Source organism: Fukomys damarensis, unplaced genomic scaffold (assembly GCF_012274545.1).
Source record: "Fukomys damarensis isolate Sample0158 unplaced genomic scaffold, DMR_v1.0_HiC HiC_scaffold_19, whole genome shotgun sequence".
NCBI classification, from domain to species: Eukaryota; Metazoa; Chordata; class Mammalia; order Rodentia; family Bathyergidae; genus Fukomys; species Fukomys damarensis.
Genome location: NW_022900931.1, coordinates 64,527,494 through 64,540,990, shown reverse-complemented (window position 1 = coordinate 64,540,990; position 13,497 = coordinate 64,527,494). Strand labels below are relative to the sequence as shown.

At 48.1% G+C, this 13,497-nt stretch overlaps 1 long non-coding RNA gene across 1 annotated transcript; it reads left to right on the top strand.

The window, feature by feature from the left end:
- The first annotated feature begins 3,398 nt into the window (after positions 1–3,398).
- On the top strand, positions 3,399–12,687 carry LOC117286884. The gene is made up of 3 exons (XR_004518026.1): positions 3,399–3,619; positions 7,684–7,817; positions 12,483–12,687. It is a non-coding gene; the product is annotated as an uncharacterized LOC117286884 (long non-coding RNA).
- The last annotated feature ends 810 nt before the right edge of the window (positions 12,688–13,497 follow it).

Sequence of the window (13,497 nt, the reverse complement as noted above, 5' to 3'; positions counted from 1 at the left end):
TTTTTTTTTTTTTGGTACCAGGGGTCAAATTTAGGGCTTTATGCTTGTGACTCAGGTCTGAGGCCACTGAGCTAAATTTCCAGCTAATCTTTTCTTTTCTTCTTTCTTTCTTTCTTTGAAACAGAGTCTCACTATGTAGTTGAAACAGACTTGGAACTCACTCTGTAGCCCAGGCTGGTCTCAAACTCGTTTCTTTCTTTTTTTGAGCTAGGATTTCACTGTGTAGCCCAGGTGATGATCCTCTTGCCTCAGCCTCCCCAGTGCTGGGAGGACAGGCGAGCGCCACCACACCCGGCTCAGTGGATTGCTGTTTTGTGTTAGCAGCGTTTCAGGAAGCTGGTACTTTCCAGTTGGCCACAGTGCAGCTATAACTCCTTTCCTCCCTCAGGCCACACAGACTCCGGGCTCCTTGTTGCCGACAACAAGTTGCTGCATGTAAATCCCCGGCAAATGGTACTTTGTGCTATGGTGAATTTGCCTCTTTCTTCCGTCTCCTGGCAGCTTCCACCTTCAGCAGAGGTTTTTATGTAATAGGTTTTCCTAAAGCGTATCACACACAAACAAAAATTAACTCAATGAGCAACCCCCCCAAAAAAAACCCCAACCCAAAAATCAACTCAAAATTAACTCACCTGTATCTCAGCTACTTGGAAGGCTGAGCGAGAGGAGTGAGACCAGTCTGGGCTACGTAGTGAGACCTCCCCTTTTTCTTTTCTTCCAAAAGATTGAACCTAGGGCCATCACCTTGAACTATATCCCCACTCTTTTCTAAAAAAATTTGGGGGGCCAGGGATTTAGCTCAGTAGTTCCACCGCCTGCCTTATAATTGCAAGTTCCCAAGTTTGATCCCTGGTATCAAAAAAAAAACAAAAAAAAAATTAGTTTGAGACAGGACTCACTAAGTTGCCAGATTTTCTAGCTTAGTCTCAAGCTAACCTGAGCCTGAGCTACACAGTGAGTTCAAGGCCAGCCTGAAATACAAAGGAGACCCTATCTCAAAAAGGGGGTGGGTTCTGGCCCCCATATACTTTGAAATTAAAAAAAAAGGGGTTGGCAAGAGTGTTGGGGAATGTTACTCAGTACAAACATCCCGAGTTCAATCCCCAGAACCACAAGAATAAAGTCATAAAATAAAAAATTTAAAATAAATAACACATTTTATGTGTATTTATTTTTTTTCCCTTCGTCTTCTGGTACTGGGGATTGAGCTCAGTACCTCACATTTTCCGGGCAGACACAGCATCACTGAGCTACATCCCCAGCCAATACTGCTATGTTTTGTTTTGTTTGGTACCAGGGATCGAACTTGACTCTTTGAGGCAGGCAGCAGAACCACTGAACTAAATCCCCAGTCCACTGCTATTTGGTTTAAAAGACATTCCCAAAGCAGTGGATTTGCTTTTTGTTTTGTTGTTGTTGTTGTTGTTGAACAGGGTCTCCCTGTGTAGCCCATGCTAGCTTTGAACTCTCAGCGATGTTCCTGCCTCAGCCTCCTGAGTGATGGGGTTACAGGCTTGCGCCACCACTCCTGGGACAAAGCACTGTTTTTTTAAACATTGTTTAAACATTGTGTCTTGCCACACGTCCTTTGAGATGTCTGAAAAACACCTTTTCTCAGCACTGGGAACAGAACTCAGGACCTAGCAATGGGGGGACAGTGATGCACCCCAGCCCTTTCCGAACTTTGGTTTGAGAAAGTGCCAGTTTGCCCTGAAACTTGCGATCCTCCTGCCTCAGTCTCCCAAGTAGATAGGATGACAGGCCTACACCACCTCTTCCAACCTGTACATTCTTGTAATAGCATAAACCTGTTTTTAAAACGAACAGATTGAAAACTGCTGAGATTCTTTTTGAACTTTCTCCAAATCCCCTCATTCTTTCCCAAGGTTTACGCGTTGTGCCCAATGCTGGCCAACAGATGGCGCTAGAGGCCCCAGGCCGCCGCACTTGAAGACCGCGGTCTCTATGGTTACTTAGGACATGCATTTACTTGCATTTTAAACTTCTAGTTTTTCTTTCTCTTGGTTTTTAAAAATACTTCTCTCTCTCCGTAGGCCTCACAGAGCACCACTGGAAGAGCCCTGCCCATCTCACCTCACCATTAGGCCCCTAGGAAATCTCAAGAAATGAGTACAAAACGCCCGTCTACATTAGACTGAGTTAAGATTGTTGTTTCTGAAAAAGGCGAGGAAAGTGGCGGAAATCCCTCATGTTCAGGCTGTTATTCCTCTTTCTCGGACACTACCCCTCTGCCGAGGCCGCGGAGATACCAAGTCGGGGGATGGAGGCCCCACTGATCCCATGCTTGGAGTCTCTGCGGATATCGGGTTTCCCCACCTGTTTACCGAAGAAACCACCCTGGGAGCTCCTCAGCCTCCTAATCGTCCTCGGGCCAGGCTCTCAGTGCCCTCCCAGGGACTCGCAGAGGCCCCGGAGCCGCCCCCGAGGGACCCAGGGCTCCCGCCGAGCCCTCCAGGTAGTCTCGGCCACTTGCGGTCCCCAGATGAAAAGCAGGGAGGCCTAGAAAGGGCTGGCGGGGGGGTCAGCCCGGAGAGGGCACCGTCTGTCCAACACTGGGAGTGGGCTTAACACAAGGTCTCAATGATGACTGTGCTTCTCCTGGGGATAAAGGGATGCATTAGGACAGCTGTCATTTGCAAACAGTGAGAAAGATTACATAGGGCAAAGAGGAAAATTCCAGATGTCATTTTTTATAAAGTTTTTTTTTTTTTTTGGTGCCAGGGATTGAACTCCAGTCCTTGCACTTTCGAGGCAGGCAGTGGCACCACTGAGCTAAATCCCTGGCCCCTATAAAGTTTTTTGAAGTAAAGTCTTGCTATATAGTTCAGGCTGGCCTTGAACTCACAGTGATCCTCCTGCCTCAGCCTACACCCATCTTTCATAGCCAATTAGTAGAAGCTTTCAGTAACTACACAAACTTGAATCCAGCTACTAAGGGAGGACAGATACACAAGGGACAGAATGTCATTAGTCTGTCAGCCCCAGACATTCGGCATAAATTTGAAAAACTTGAGAGGCCCCAAGTCACGGTGACTCAGCTGCTGGATACAGGCTTTTCTGGATTTAGTAGTCAGGATCTGGAGGAGAATGAGAACCAGAGGAACTGAGAACAAAGACAGCCAGAATTATGGCTATGGCCACTGCAGTGCCACAGTCATCCAGGGGAAAACCCAGGCCAGTCAGGGAAAGCCTTCCTATTTTATTTTATTTTTGAGACAGGGTCTCACTATGTAGTTGAGCCTGACCTGGAACTCACTACGTAGCTCAGGCTGGTCTCAAACTCACAGCAATCCTCCTGCCTCAGCCTCCCAGAGTGCTGGGATTACAGGCGTGGGCCATCACGCCCAGCAAACCTTCCTATTTTAAATACAAGAAACTGGACCCTGGGCTTGTGGCTGTACTGGTTGCCTCTGGGGCCTGTTCTGTGTGTCAGATGGCTGGAGTTCCTGAGGTGAGGCACTGGAGGAGTGACGGGGTGAGGCCAGCACCCCCGTCATCTCCTGCTCTGAAGAAAAGGACTGCAGGGAAGAGGACAGCCTGCAATGGCCCTGTTCTCCGACACCTTCCTCTACTGGGAGGAGCCCAGGTGACCCAGGACGTAAGCAAATTCAGTTCCTTTGGGTACAGGGTGGTGGTTACTCCGAGGGGGGCCCTAGGCAGAGCTTTGTGTCAGTTCAAAGGTCAGCGTTCCACCATGAGGCTTTCATTGTCCTGCAGGGTCTTACTCCCTTACTAGGAAGAATTTTACTAGTAAAATTGGGGGAGCCTCTCCAATTCTAGCAAAGGCTTTAGGAAGAAAGTACCACCCCCACTTTGCGTGGAGACCCAAGTTCTCTGGAGAGGTTGGGAGAGACAACCTTACCTATAGCAATCTCTGGCAACCCCCGCCCCCCCCACTGCAGTAAAGTGGCAGAGACCTGGGTCACAGTTCCAGGACCAAGCCAGCCCCACCTGAACTGTGTGAGGGCAATGAGCACCCAAAAGAAGGAAGCTACTTCTGTGAACCTCTGGAGATCTGAGGCCCCTCTCCAGACGCCAGCACCGGTCGGTACTCACCGGTGACCCCTGACCCACCGCTTAAGTGGGCGCCTGTATCGGGACTCCTTCTTGTAACTGGACCCTCAATGTGGGTAATTTTACTAGGATACAACTTTCAGGCTCCTGGCAGTTTATCTAATATCCTTCTTCCCAGGAAGCATGGAAATAAAACTCCTTAGGAAACTCCCACATAGGAGCATGGAAAAGTAATCTCTCCAGTTACTAGGTCTGCCACAGTCCACCTTTTAAGACAGACTGGGAAACACTCCGACCTGCTCCTTCCTGTTTTTGGCCCCTGCCTCCTCAGACGGAACAGTAAAGTTCATCCATCCATTCAGGGCTTCAAAAATCCACCCCTGGATGATGATCCGGACTCTCCTGGCAAACTCACTGAGCTTTCTCCAGAACAGGCAGCCTGACAAGTCCTGACACACAGGCACGCGCTTTGCTCAGTCTCCTGTGACAGGTTCCTTCCAGCCCAGCCAGTGCGTCCCAGGACCCCAAGGTAGAGGCGAGCACAGGGTCCCCAGCAGGCAGGGCCTAGACCCCTTTTCAGCAGGAAGCAGGAACAAGGAGAAAGAGGCTTCCCTCCTGCAGCATCGTAGAGAATTATGGGGTTCAGGCTGAGGGGCTCAGTCAAGTTTGCCCCTGAGGAAAAAGTTATGGTGATTGGGATGCTCAGGGGGCAGTGAGGTAGGAATTAGGGCTGAGGCCAAACCAGTCCATCTATCAAAGTCAGGAGACTCAGGGCAGAGGCGCAGAACACAGGCGCCAGAGCGGTTCCTGAGCAGCCTACAAGGAACCAATGAGAAAAGTGCTGCCTTCAATTCTTCATTTTACATCTAGGGTGAAACTAAGCAAGCCTTTGATAGGACAGTTTAAACCTGGCACCAGCCCAGTGAATTGCTGATAGGACAACTGTCCCCATGCCCTTTTTGCATGAAGGAGAAGTCATCCAGGGAGTGCAGATACAGAGACCCTTTCCTTTATCCTTGTAAACTTCTTTCCCATCGTCAATACATGTGCATCCGCTGCATTTCCTGTGTGTCTTGTCTGATTGTTCAGGACACTGAGAACCTGGAAAGCGTCTCACCAAGAGCCATCCATCATCTGGCAACACCTCAAAATGACAAGCTGAGCCACAGACTGGCAGGGCCACTTCAGGCACAGAATGCTCCGGCTCTGAAGCTCACAGAGTGGGGATAGGGCAGTCGGGGAGGGGCGGGTCCCAGAGGCAGCCAGGTGCGAGACTTATGCTTCTGATCCTAGGACTTGGGAGGCCGAGGCAGGAGGATCACAGCGAGTTTGAAACCAGCCTGGGGTACATAGTGAGACTGTCAAGAGAAAGAGAGAGAGAGAGAGAGAGAGAGAGAGAGAGAGAGGAAGAAAGAAAGAAAAACGTTAATTCCCAGAGGCAATACTGTGGTTTTGTTTTGTTTTTTGAGACAAGGTCTCCTTAAGTAATTCAGACTGGCCTCAGACTTATGGCAATCCTCCTGCCTCAGCCTCCTGAGTGCAGAGTTGCGCACCACCACACCTGGTTTTGAAGCATGTTTTTTGACTCCCTAGCAAGTAGGGTTGTGGGTAGGATGTCGGTGGGTGGTGAATTGAGTGCCACTTCTCAGTGAACCCACCCAGACGCTTCATATTTGGGTGAGAATCTATCAAAGAGGAAATGGAAATCGGGGTGCAGTGGGCTGATGATCTGGGAAAGCCCCCTCCAAGATGTAGCATTTGGCTGGGTCATGATGGAGAATTCGGGAGCACTTGTGCAGAGGAAGTGGTGGAGGGTGAGGTCAGATGCCCACCAAAAATTTGTGTTCTTCTTCTGCCTTGTCATTTCCACACTGATAGCAAACTTCTGCAACCAGTTTTTGTTTGTTTGGTTGGTTTTGTTTTGTTTTTTGAGACAGGGTATTGCTATGTAGCCCAGGCTGACCTCAAACTCGGTGGCAATCTTCCTGCCTCAGCCTCCTGAGTGCTCGTATTACAGGCATGTGCCACTATGGCTGGCTTTGAGGGATTTTTATTCAGGCTTTATCATATAAGTGTGACAGACTTCCCACACCAATTCAGGGTTCTCAGTTTCTGGAAGATGGGGGATGGGGTGGGGCTAAAGTTCCGGCCTCTAACTCTGGCCTGGTCCTGCTGGTGACCACTGTTCACCAAGTGCTCAGCTAGGGCATCTCACTGGGGCTAATGCCACTCCTAGCATCCAGGAAATCCCAAGGAAATTAGGAGCTCCGTGTCAGGAATTGGAGCCAAAGACCAAATACTACAACAAATTCCCAGCACCCCTTATGAAACAAGAAAGGACAAGAGTCTTAGGAGCTCTGTGCTGGAGGCAGGGGCCAAATAGATGTAGGTTCTGCCTCTTTGCCACGGGGGAACTACATTTCCCAGCACACAGCTGGGTTCAAGGGACTACATTTCCCAGCAATCCTTGCATATAGCTGGGCTCAAGGAATGGGGTCCGGCCAAGGCAGTGGAGGCTGAGTTTCCATTGTGCTCTACACAGGCCTGCGCCATCCCATAGCACTCTTCTCTCCACGTGCCAATCAGATGTGGACGTCAGTGTATTACTTAGCTATGGTTGTGTAACAAGTTACCCCAAATTCCTCACAGCTTAAAAGAACAAACATCCAGGGCTGTGGAGGGTGATGCTCGCTGTGGGCGCTTGCCTGGCGTTGCATGAGGCCAGTACTAACCCAGCTCCGCAGATCTGAGAGTTGAGGATCCCGGGCGCTTGGCTGGTGGCTCCGGCTGGGCGGGTCTCACGCGAGGTCTCAATGGGGCCCGCAGCCAGGGCTGTGGGCTTGTGGGTGTTACCGGTTCTGGGGTTCTTGTAGACTTTTTCCAGGTCCGTGGTGTCCTGAACAAAGAAATAAGCAAGACACGCAAAGAAAGTAGTGAGCTTTTACATTTAGTGTGGTAGGAAAAGAAGTTCGCCCTAAAGAGTTAGAGCAGATGATGAGCCAAGATCAGGGTGGAAGTCTTTCATATCTCTTATGCTTCAGGCTGCTGTCAGACCTAGGCCCTCCAAAGGCCTGCTTTATTTTACACGAGACGAACTGAAGATAGCACTTTCGGATTGGTCCCAGGTGCCTGGGCCGGGACCCTGTGTTCTGCGCATGCGTCCTGGAGCTCTATGATTGACAGCTGGCCCCCTACTCCCTCATCTCCTGCCTCAGAAGGGGCTCCTGTGGGAAGACAGGAGACTAAACATAGCACCCTGAAAAGAAAAAAAAAAGAGAGCACCAAAGCAAATAAATTTGAGCAACAAAAAAGGAGAATAGCCCATCGTAACTCATGGCATAAAATAGGAATCTTTGGTCTGTAATCCCAGCACTCTGGAATTGAAAGTTCAAGGGCCATGTGAGCTACACGGTGAGACCTTGTTTTAAAAAAGCAAAACAAGCCGGGCATGGTGGTGCACACCTGTAATCCCAGCACTCAGGAGGCTGAGGCAGGAGGATCGCTGTGAGTTTGAGACCAGCCTGGGCTACATAGTGAGTTCCAGGTCAGTCTCAACTATACAGTGAGACCCTGTCTCAAAAAACAAGAACAACAACAACAACAAAAACAAAACAAAGTATCTGCTCACAAAGTTGTTATTTACAAAAGGGACAGGAGTAATTTGGCCATGGAGAAGACTGGCAGGAGCCACCTGAGTCCTGTGACCAGAGCAAATATAAGCATCAGAGTGCCAGATGTCCTGAATACTCACATGGCTTTCAATGAGGGGAACACGGCAACAGGTCAGTGCTTTCTCTGCCAAAGAATCTGACCACGTGGGAATGGCAGACAAACACACAGAGGGCAGGCGGCTGAGGAGGGGCTTTTAGTATTCAGGGAAGCGTCAAGGTCACGAGAGATCAGAAAGATTGAAACTGGAAGATAAGAACTGTCCTTTTCTGACCAGTGTGTGTGTGTGTGTGTGTGTGTGTGTGTGTGTGTGTTTCACTGGGGGCTGAGCCAGAGCCTTTGCACTAAGCTATATTCTTACTCCATTTAAAAATTTTTACTCGGCTGGGCGTGGTGGCGCATGCCTGTAATCCCAGCACTCAGGAGGCTGAGGCAGGAGGATCGCTGTGAGTTCGAAATGAGCCTGGGCTACATAGTGAGTTCCAGGTCAGTGTAAACTACATGGTGAGATCGTGTCTCAAAAAACAAAAGCAAAAACCAAAACAAAAATTTTTACTCATTAAATTGCTAAATTGCCCAGGCTAGGCTTGAATTTGTGATCCCCTGGCCTCAGCCTCCCAGAATGCTGCAATTATAGGTGTGCATCACCACACCTGGCTCCTGGCTGTTTCAAAGTTAAGAAAAATTCTGTATTTTCCAAGATAAAAAGCTCTTCCATGGCAAATAAACATCTCAAGCAAAGTGAAAAGATACATGACGGCCGGCACGGTGGCGCGGCACAGGCCTGTGATTTTAGCATTCAGGAGGCTGAGGCAGGATGATTACAAGTGACAGCCTAGCCTGGCAGCTTACCAATGTAGCAAGACTTTGTTTCAAAATTTTAACACAGAGAGGCCGGAGATATAGCTCAGTGTGAAAGCCCTGGGTTTGGTCCTGAATACGGAAGGAAAAAAAACGCCACAGAGTTATAGACATCTCCATAGGGAAGACTAGCAACCCAACACTAATGTAGATAAAGGATTCATAAACATAGTTCCCTCAAAAGGAAATCCAAACATTCATAACCCTATAAAAGTTTATGACATTTCAGTTACAGAAAGAGAAATCCAAGGAAGGCCCAGCTTCACCGCCTCACCTTGAATCAGACAGGCAGCAATCCCGGCGGCTGACACGCAGCTCTGTGGAGTGGGGTTTATGGAGTTATGGGGTCAGAGTGAATGGGCCTCGAGAGGCTCCGGTCTCTACACCTGCCCAGGATTCAGGCTTTGTCCCAGGATCCCCAGGATTTGGGCTCCAGTTTCTCTACATGTGAAGGGAATGTTACTCTTTGTAGCAGTTTTGTAGTTTTTAAATCACTGTATTTTTTTTTAGACAGGGTCTTGCTTTGTAGTCCAAGGTTGGCCTCAGACTCACTGTGACCTTCCTGCCTCAGCCTCCCAAGTGCTGGGATTTCTGGATGTGCCATCATGCCCGGCTTCTTGTTTTTTGTTTGTTTGTTTGTTTGTTTTGTTTTTTTGAGACAGGGTCTCACTATGTAGTGAGACTGACCTGGAACTCACTATGTAGCTCAGGCTGGTCTCGCACTCACAGTGATCCTCCTGCCTCAGCCTCCCGAGTGCTGGGATCACAGGCGTGTGCCACCACAACCGGCCTTGTTTGTTTTTTTGAGACATTCTCACTATGTAGTCCAGGCTGGCCTTGAATCTGTGATTTTGCCTCAGGCTCCCAAATGCTAGAATTGCAGGCAGGTGCTACTAATTCTGGTTTTGAAATTAGATTTTTAGTGTTAATTTTCTTTGGGTTTACCCTTCAGTTTTTTTTCTTCAGTTTTTTTTTTTTTTCTGTTCTTTTAAAATAGGGTATCACTGTGTCATTCAGGCGGGCCTTGAACTCACAATGTAGCCCAGGCTGGCCTCAAACTCATGGTGATCCTCCAGCCTCAGCCTTCCAAGTGCTTCAGGCACTGACATCCACCACTGTGCCTGGTGATTGTACCTATTATTACTGGGCACTATTTTTGTTTTCTTTTGTTTTTTGAGACAGGGGCTCACTATGTAGTACAGGCTGTCCTTGAACTCACTATGGAGCCCAGTTTGGCCTTGAACTCACAGCCATCCTCCGGCCTCAGCCTCCAGAGTGCTGCGATTATAGGCGTGTACCACAACACCTGATGGGGTACTAGTTAAAAAAAAATTTAACCAGGTTTAGTGGCCACACCTGTGGTCCCAGCACTCTGGTAGTCTGAGGCATGAGGATCACAAACTGGATCTCAAACTGGGCAATTTAGTGACTTATCCTGTCTCAAAATAAGAAATAGAGCCTAAAAGCTGGGTATGGTGGCGCACGCCTGTAATCCCAGCACTTGGGAAGCTGAGGCAGGAGGATCGCTGTGAGTTCTGAGTTCAAGACCAGCCTGGGCTACATAGTGAGTTCCAGGTCAGTTGCAACTACATAGTAAGACCCTGTCTCAACCCCCCGCCCCCCAAAAAAAGAAAGAAAAAAAAGAAATAGAGCCTAAAATAGTGATGCACACTTGTAATCCCTCATTGTCCAGATGAGAGGCAGGATTTCACCAAGCTGGTTGTGGCAGCACAGGTGTGTGGCCTGGACTGCAGCCTAACAAGACCCTGCCTCAAAAAACCAGAGAGGAGGACCAGGGGTTTAGCTCAATGGTTCCGCCCACTGCCTCACAAGCCCAAGGTTCCCAGTTCAATCCCTGGAGCAACAACAAAAAATAATTGTTAAAAAAAAGAGAAAAAGGAAAAAAAATTTGGTTTAGGGGTCGGGGATTTAGCTCAGTTGTTCTGCCACCTGCCTCCTAAGCAGGAGGTCCCGAGTTCGATCCTGGTACCAAAAAAGAAAAAAAACAGGGCTGGGGATTTAGGTCAGTGGCTCTATGGGTGCAAGGTCTTGAGTTCGATCCCCAGTACCAAAAACAAAAACAAAACAATGCCCCAGAAGAGAGAGAGAGAGAGAGAGAGAGAGAGAGAGGAAGAGTTAGGATCTCAGCTGATGCGTTTGAAGGAGGGACAGACATTGCAGGACCTCAGGCCACTGAACTCTGTACCCAACCTCACGAGGAGCCTGAAGTGCCCCATTTGCCAGCTTCCTGGAAGGAAATGGGCCCGTGTGCCGATTACTGTGACCCCAAGCTGGAGCGGCTGGTGAAATCTGGGATGGACATAGCATCACTGTTTTTTCTTCTATTCAGGACATACAAGGTTAGCCCAGGGTTGTAGCTCAGGGGCCCCAGGCCCTGACCAGCTCAAGGTCCCAAGATCAATTCCCAGTACTGAGAAAAAAAAAACAAAACAAAACAACTACAAGGTCATCCCCATACCAGACCTGTGAAAAGTTCATTGATTGCATTCTCTATCGATGTTTAAATGTTTGGAGACATCTCAAATTGTGAAATCCTTGGCTTGCTATATTTAGCTGTGAGAGTCTGATGGTGAATGTTTAAAGGAAAGTTAACAGTTTAAAGATTTACAGCGATCATTAACAAAGCACCACGTAGTTGTGAATTTTCTTCTCTATGGTATAAAAGCTTGTCAGACATTAAAAGATTTCTCCATAATCTATCTATCTATGGAGTGAGCGTCTCACTATATAATTCAGGCTGTCCTTGAACTCACTGTGTAGTCCAGGCTGACCTCAAACACGTCTGTCCTCCTGTCTCAGCCTCTGGAGCAGTGGGATTATAGACATGTGCCACCATGCCTGGCTTACTCCATAATTTTGTCAGAGCTGTTGTTGATAGAAAGCCAGCCAGGAATTTTGACAGAAATGGAGAAGATGCTGGTTTTTGTTTATTTTTTCCCAACACTGAGGATTGAACCCAGGGCCTTTACACTGAGCTACATCATCAGCCCCCCTTTTTTATTTTGTATTTTGGGAAGGGGTCTCTCTAAGGCGCTAAATTGTCCAGGCTGGGCTCGAACTTGGGATCCTTCTGCCTCAGCCTCCCAGAGTGCTGAGATTATAGATGTGCATTATTACCACACCAGACTGGGAATTGATGTCAGATTCAAAAGATGACAAACTTCTTTGCATAACAACATGAATATCCTCAGCACCAGGAATAAACTCAGCACTTAGAGCTGTTTAAGATGGTGCATTTCACATTAAGCATATTTGGTCTTAACAAAGCACAGCCATAATCACTTTTCTTTGCTGGCTCTGTAATCTCAGAGTCCTTTGGGACAGGCCAGGGCAAGGTTGTACAGTATGGGACAGTGGTGTATGTGTGTGTGTGTTTGTGTGTGTGTGTTTGTGTGTGTGTGTGTGTGTGTGTGGTGCTTGGATAAACCCAGGGCCTTTGTTCTAAATCACATCCTCAGGCCTTTTAAAATTTTTTATTTTGAGACAGGATCTCACTAAGTTGACTATTCTGGGCTCCAACTTGCGATCCTCCTGCCTCAGCCTCCCAGAGTGCTGGGATTGCAGGCCTGCACCACCCTGCTGGGTTTTGGCTGGCTACACAATCTTCAATGGAGAATTCGTTTTCTTCCATCCAGAAACCTAACAGAAAAGTCCCCTTGCTGTTTTCTTTGTATGGGTTGGTAGGGCTTTTGTGTCATGATTTTGGTAAACTTAACATAACACAAAATTGCCATTTTGGGTTATTTTTATTGGTACATGCTTGTTTTTGTTTTGTTGTTGTTGTTTTTATTTTTGTTTTTTGAGTCAGGGCCTTGCCCTATAAATCAGGCTGGCCTTGAACTCAGTATTGTGGAGACCAAACTGACTCCATTTTGCTAACTCTGTTTTGCTATCAGGTCACTGCTGGAGAAACCCCGCGCGCCCTGTTACCTAGTTCTCGGCGAAACCCATGACTGACCGCGTAAGTTGTCACCAGATGTTCTCTTTTGTCAGTCTTACAAAAACGTGTGGTTGGGACAAGGAGGAACATCTGGCCTGGGCTCGTCAAGCAGTGAGAGGGCGAACCTGCGCTGGCAGTGTTGACCGGCCAGCGCTGAGAAGGCACACGCTTGCAAGACGTTAACCAATTAAGCACTGACCCATTTGCAGAGCCCCTGGTTCTGCTTCTCTGCTAAGAAGGGGGCTGTTTGAGATCGAGCTCAGAGCTCTCAGTACAGAACCACCTCATCGGTGAGGTCCGAGAGTCCAGGCTCGAGCTTGCAATAAACTCCTCATGTGATTGCATCGGACTGGACTCCTTGGTGGTCTTTGGGGATATCGCGATCTGGGCACAACAGTATGTAGCCCAGGCTGGCCTCCAACTCACAGCGTTCTCCTGCCTCAGCCTTCTTAGTGCTGGGATTAAAGGGTGTGCTGCCATGCCTGGCTTCCAATATATGTTTGTAATACAAAATAATTGCAATCATTTTTACACTTTTCCCTTCCTGTCTTCCAGTCTCCCCCAATTTGTCTTTTGTCTGTTTGTTTGCCAGGCAGGTGTGGCACCACTGAGCTCCATCCCTGGTCCCTGTTCATTTGTTTGTTTTTGAAACAGGTTCTCGATATGTAATTCAGGCTGGCCTCACACGTGCAGTGATCCTCCTGCTTCAGCTTCTGGAATGCTGGGGTTACAGGAATGCTCCACAATGCCTGGCCTGGGGGCGCCAGCTGACCCTTTAACCCAGGGCTTTGGGATTTTGAAAATGATTCTTTTTTTATTATTATTATTGGAATGTACCCATCTTACAAAATTTACCATTTTAGCCATTTTATTTATTTTTATTTTTTGTAGAGCTAAGGATGGAACCCAGGGCTTTGAGCATACTAGGCAAGTGTTCCAGCACTGAGCTACACCCAGCCCTCATTTCAACC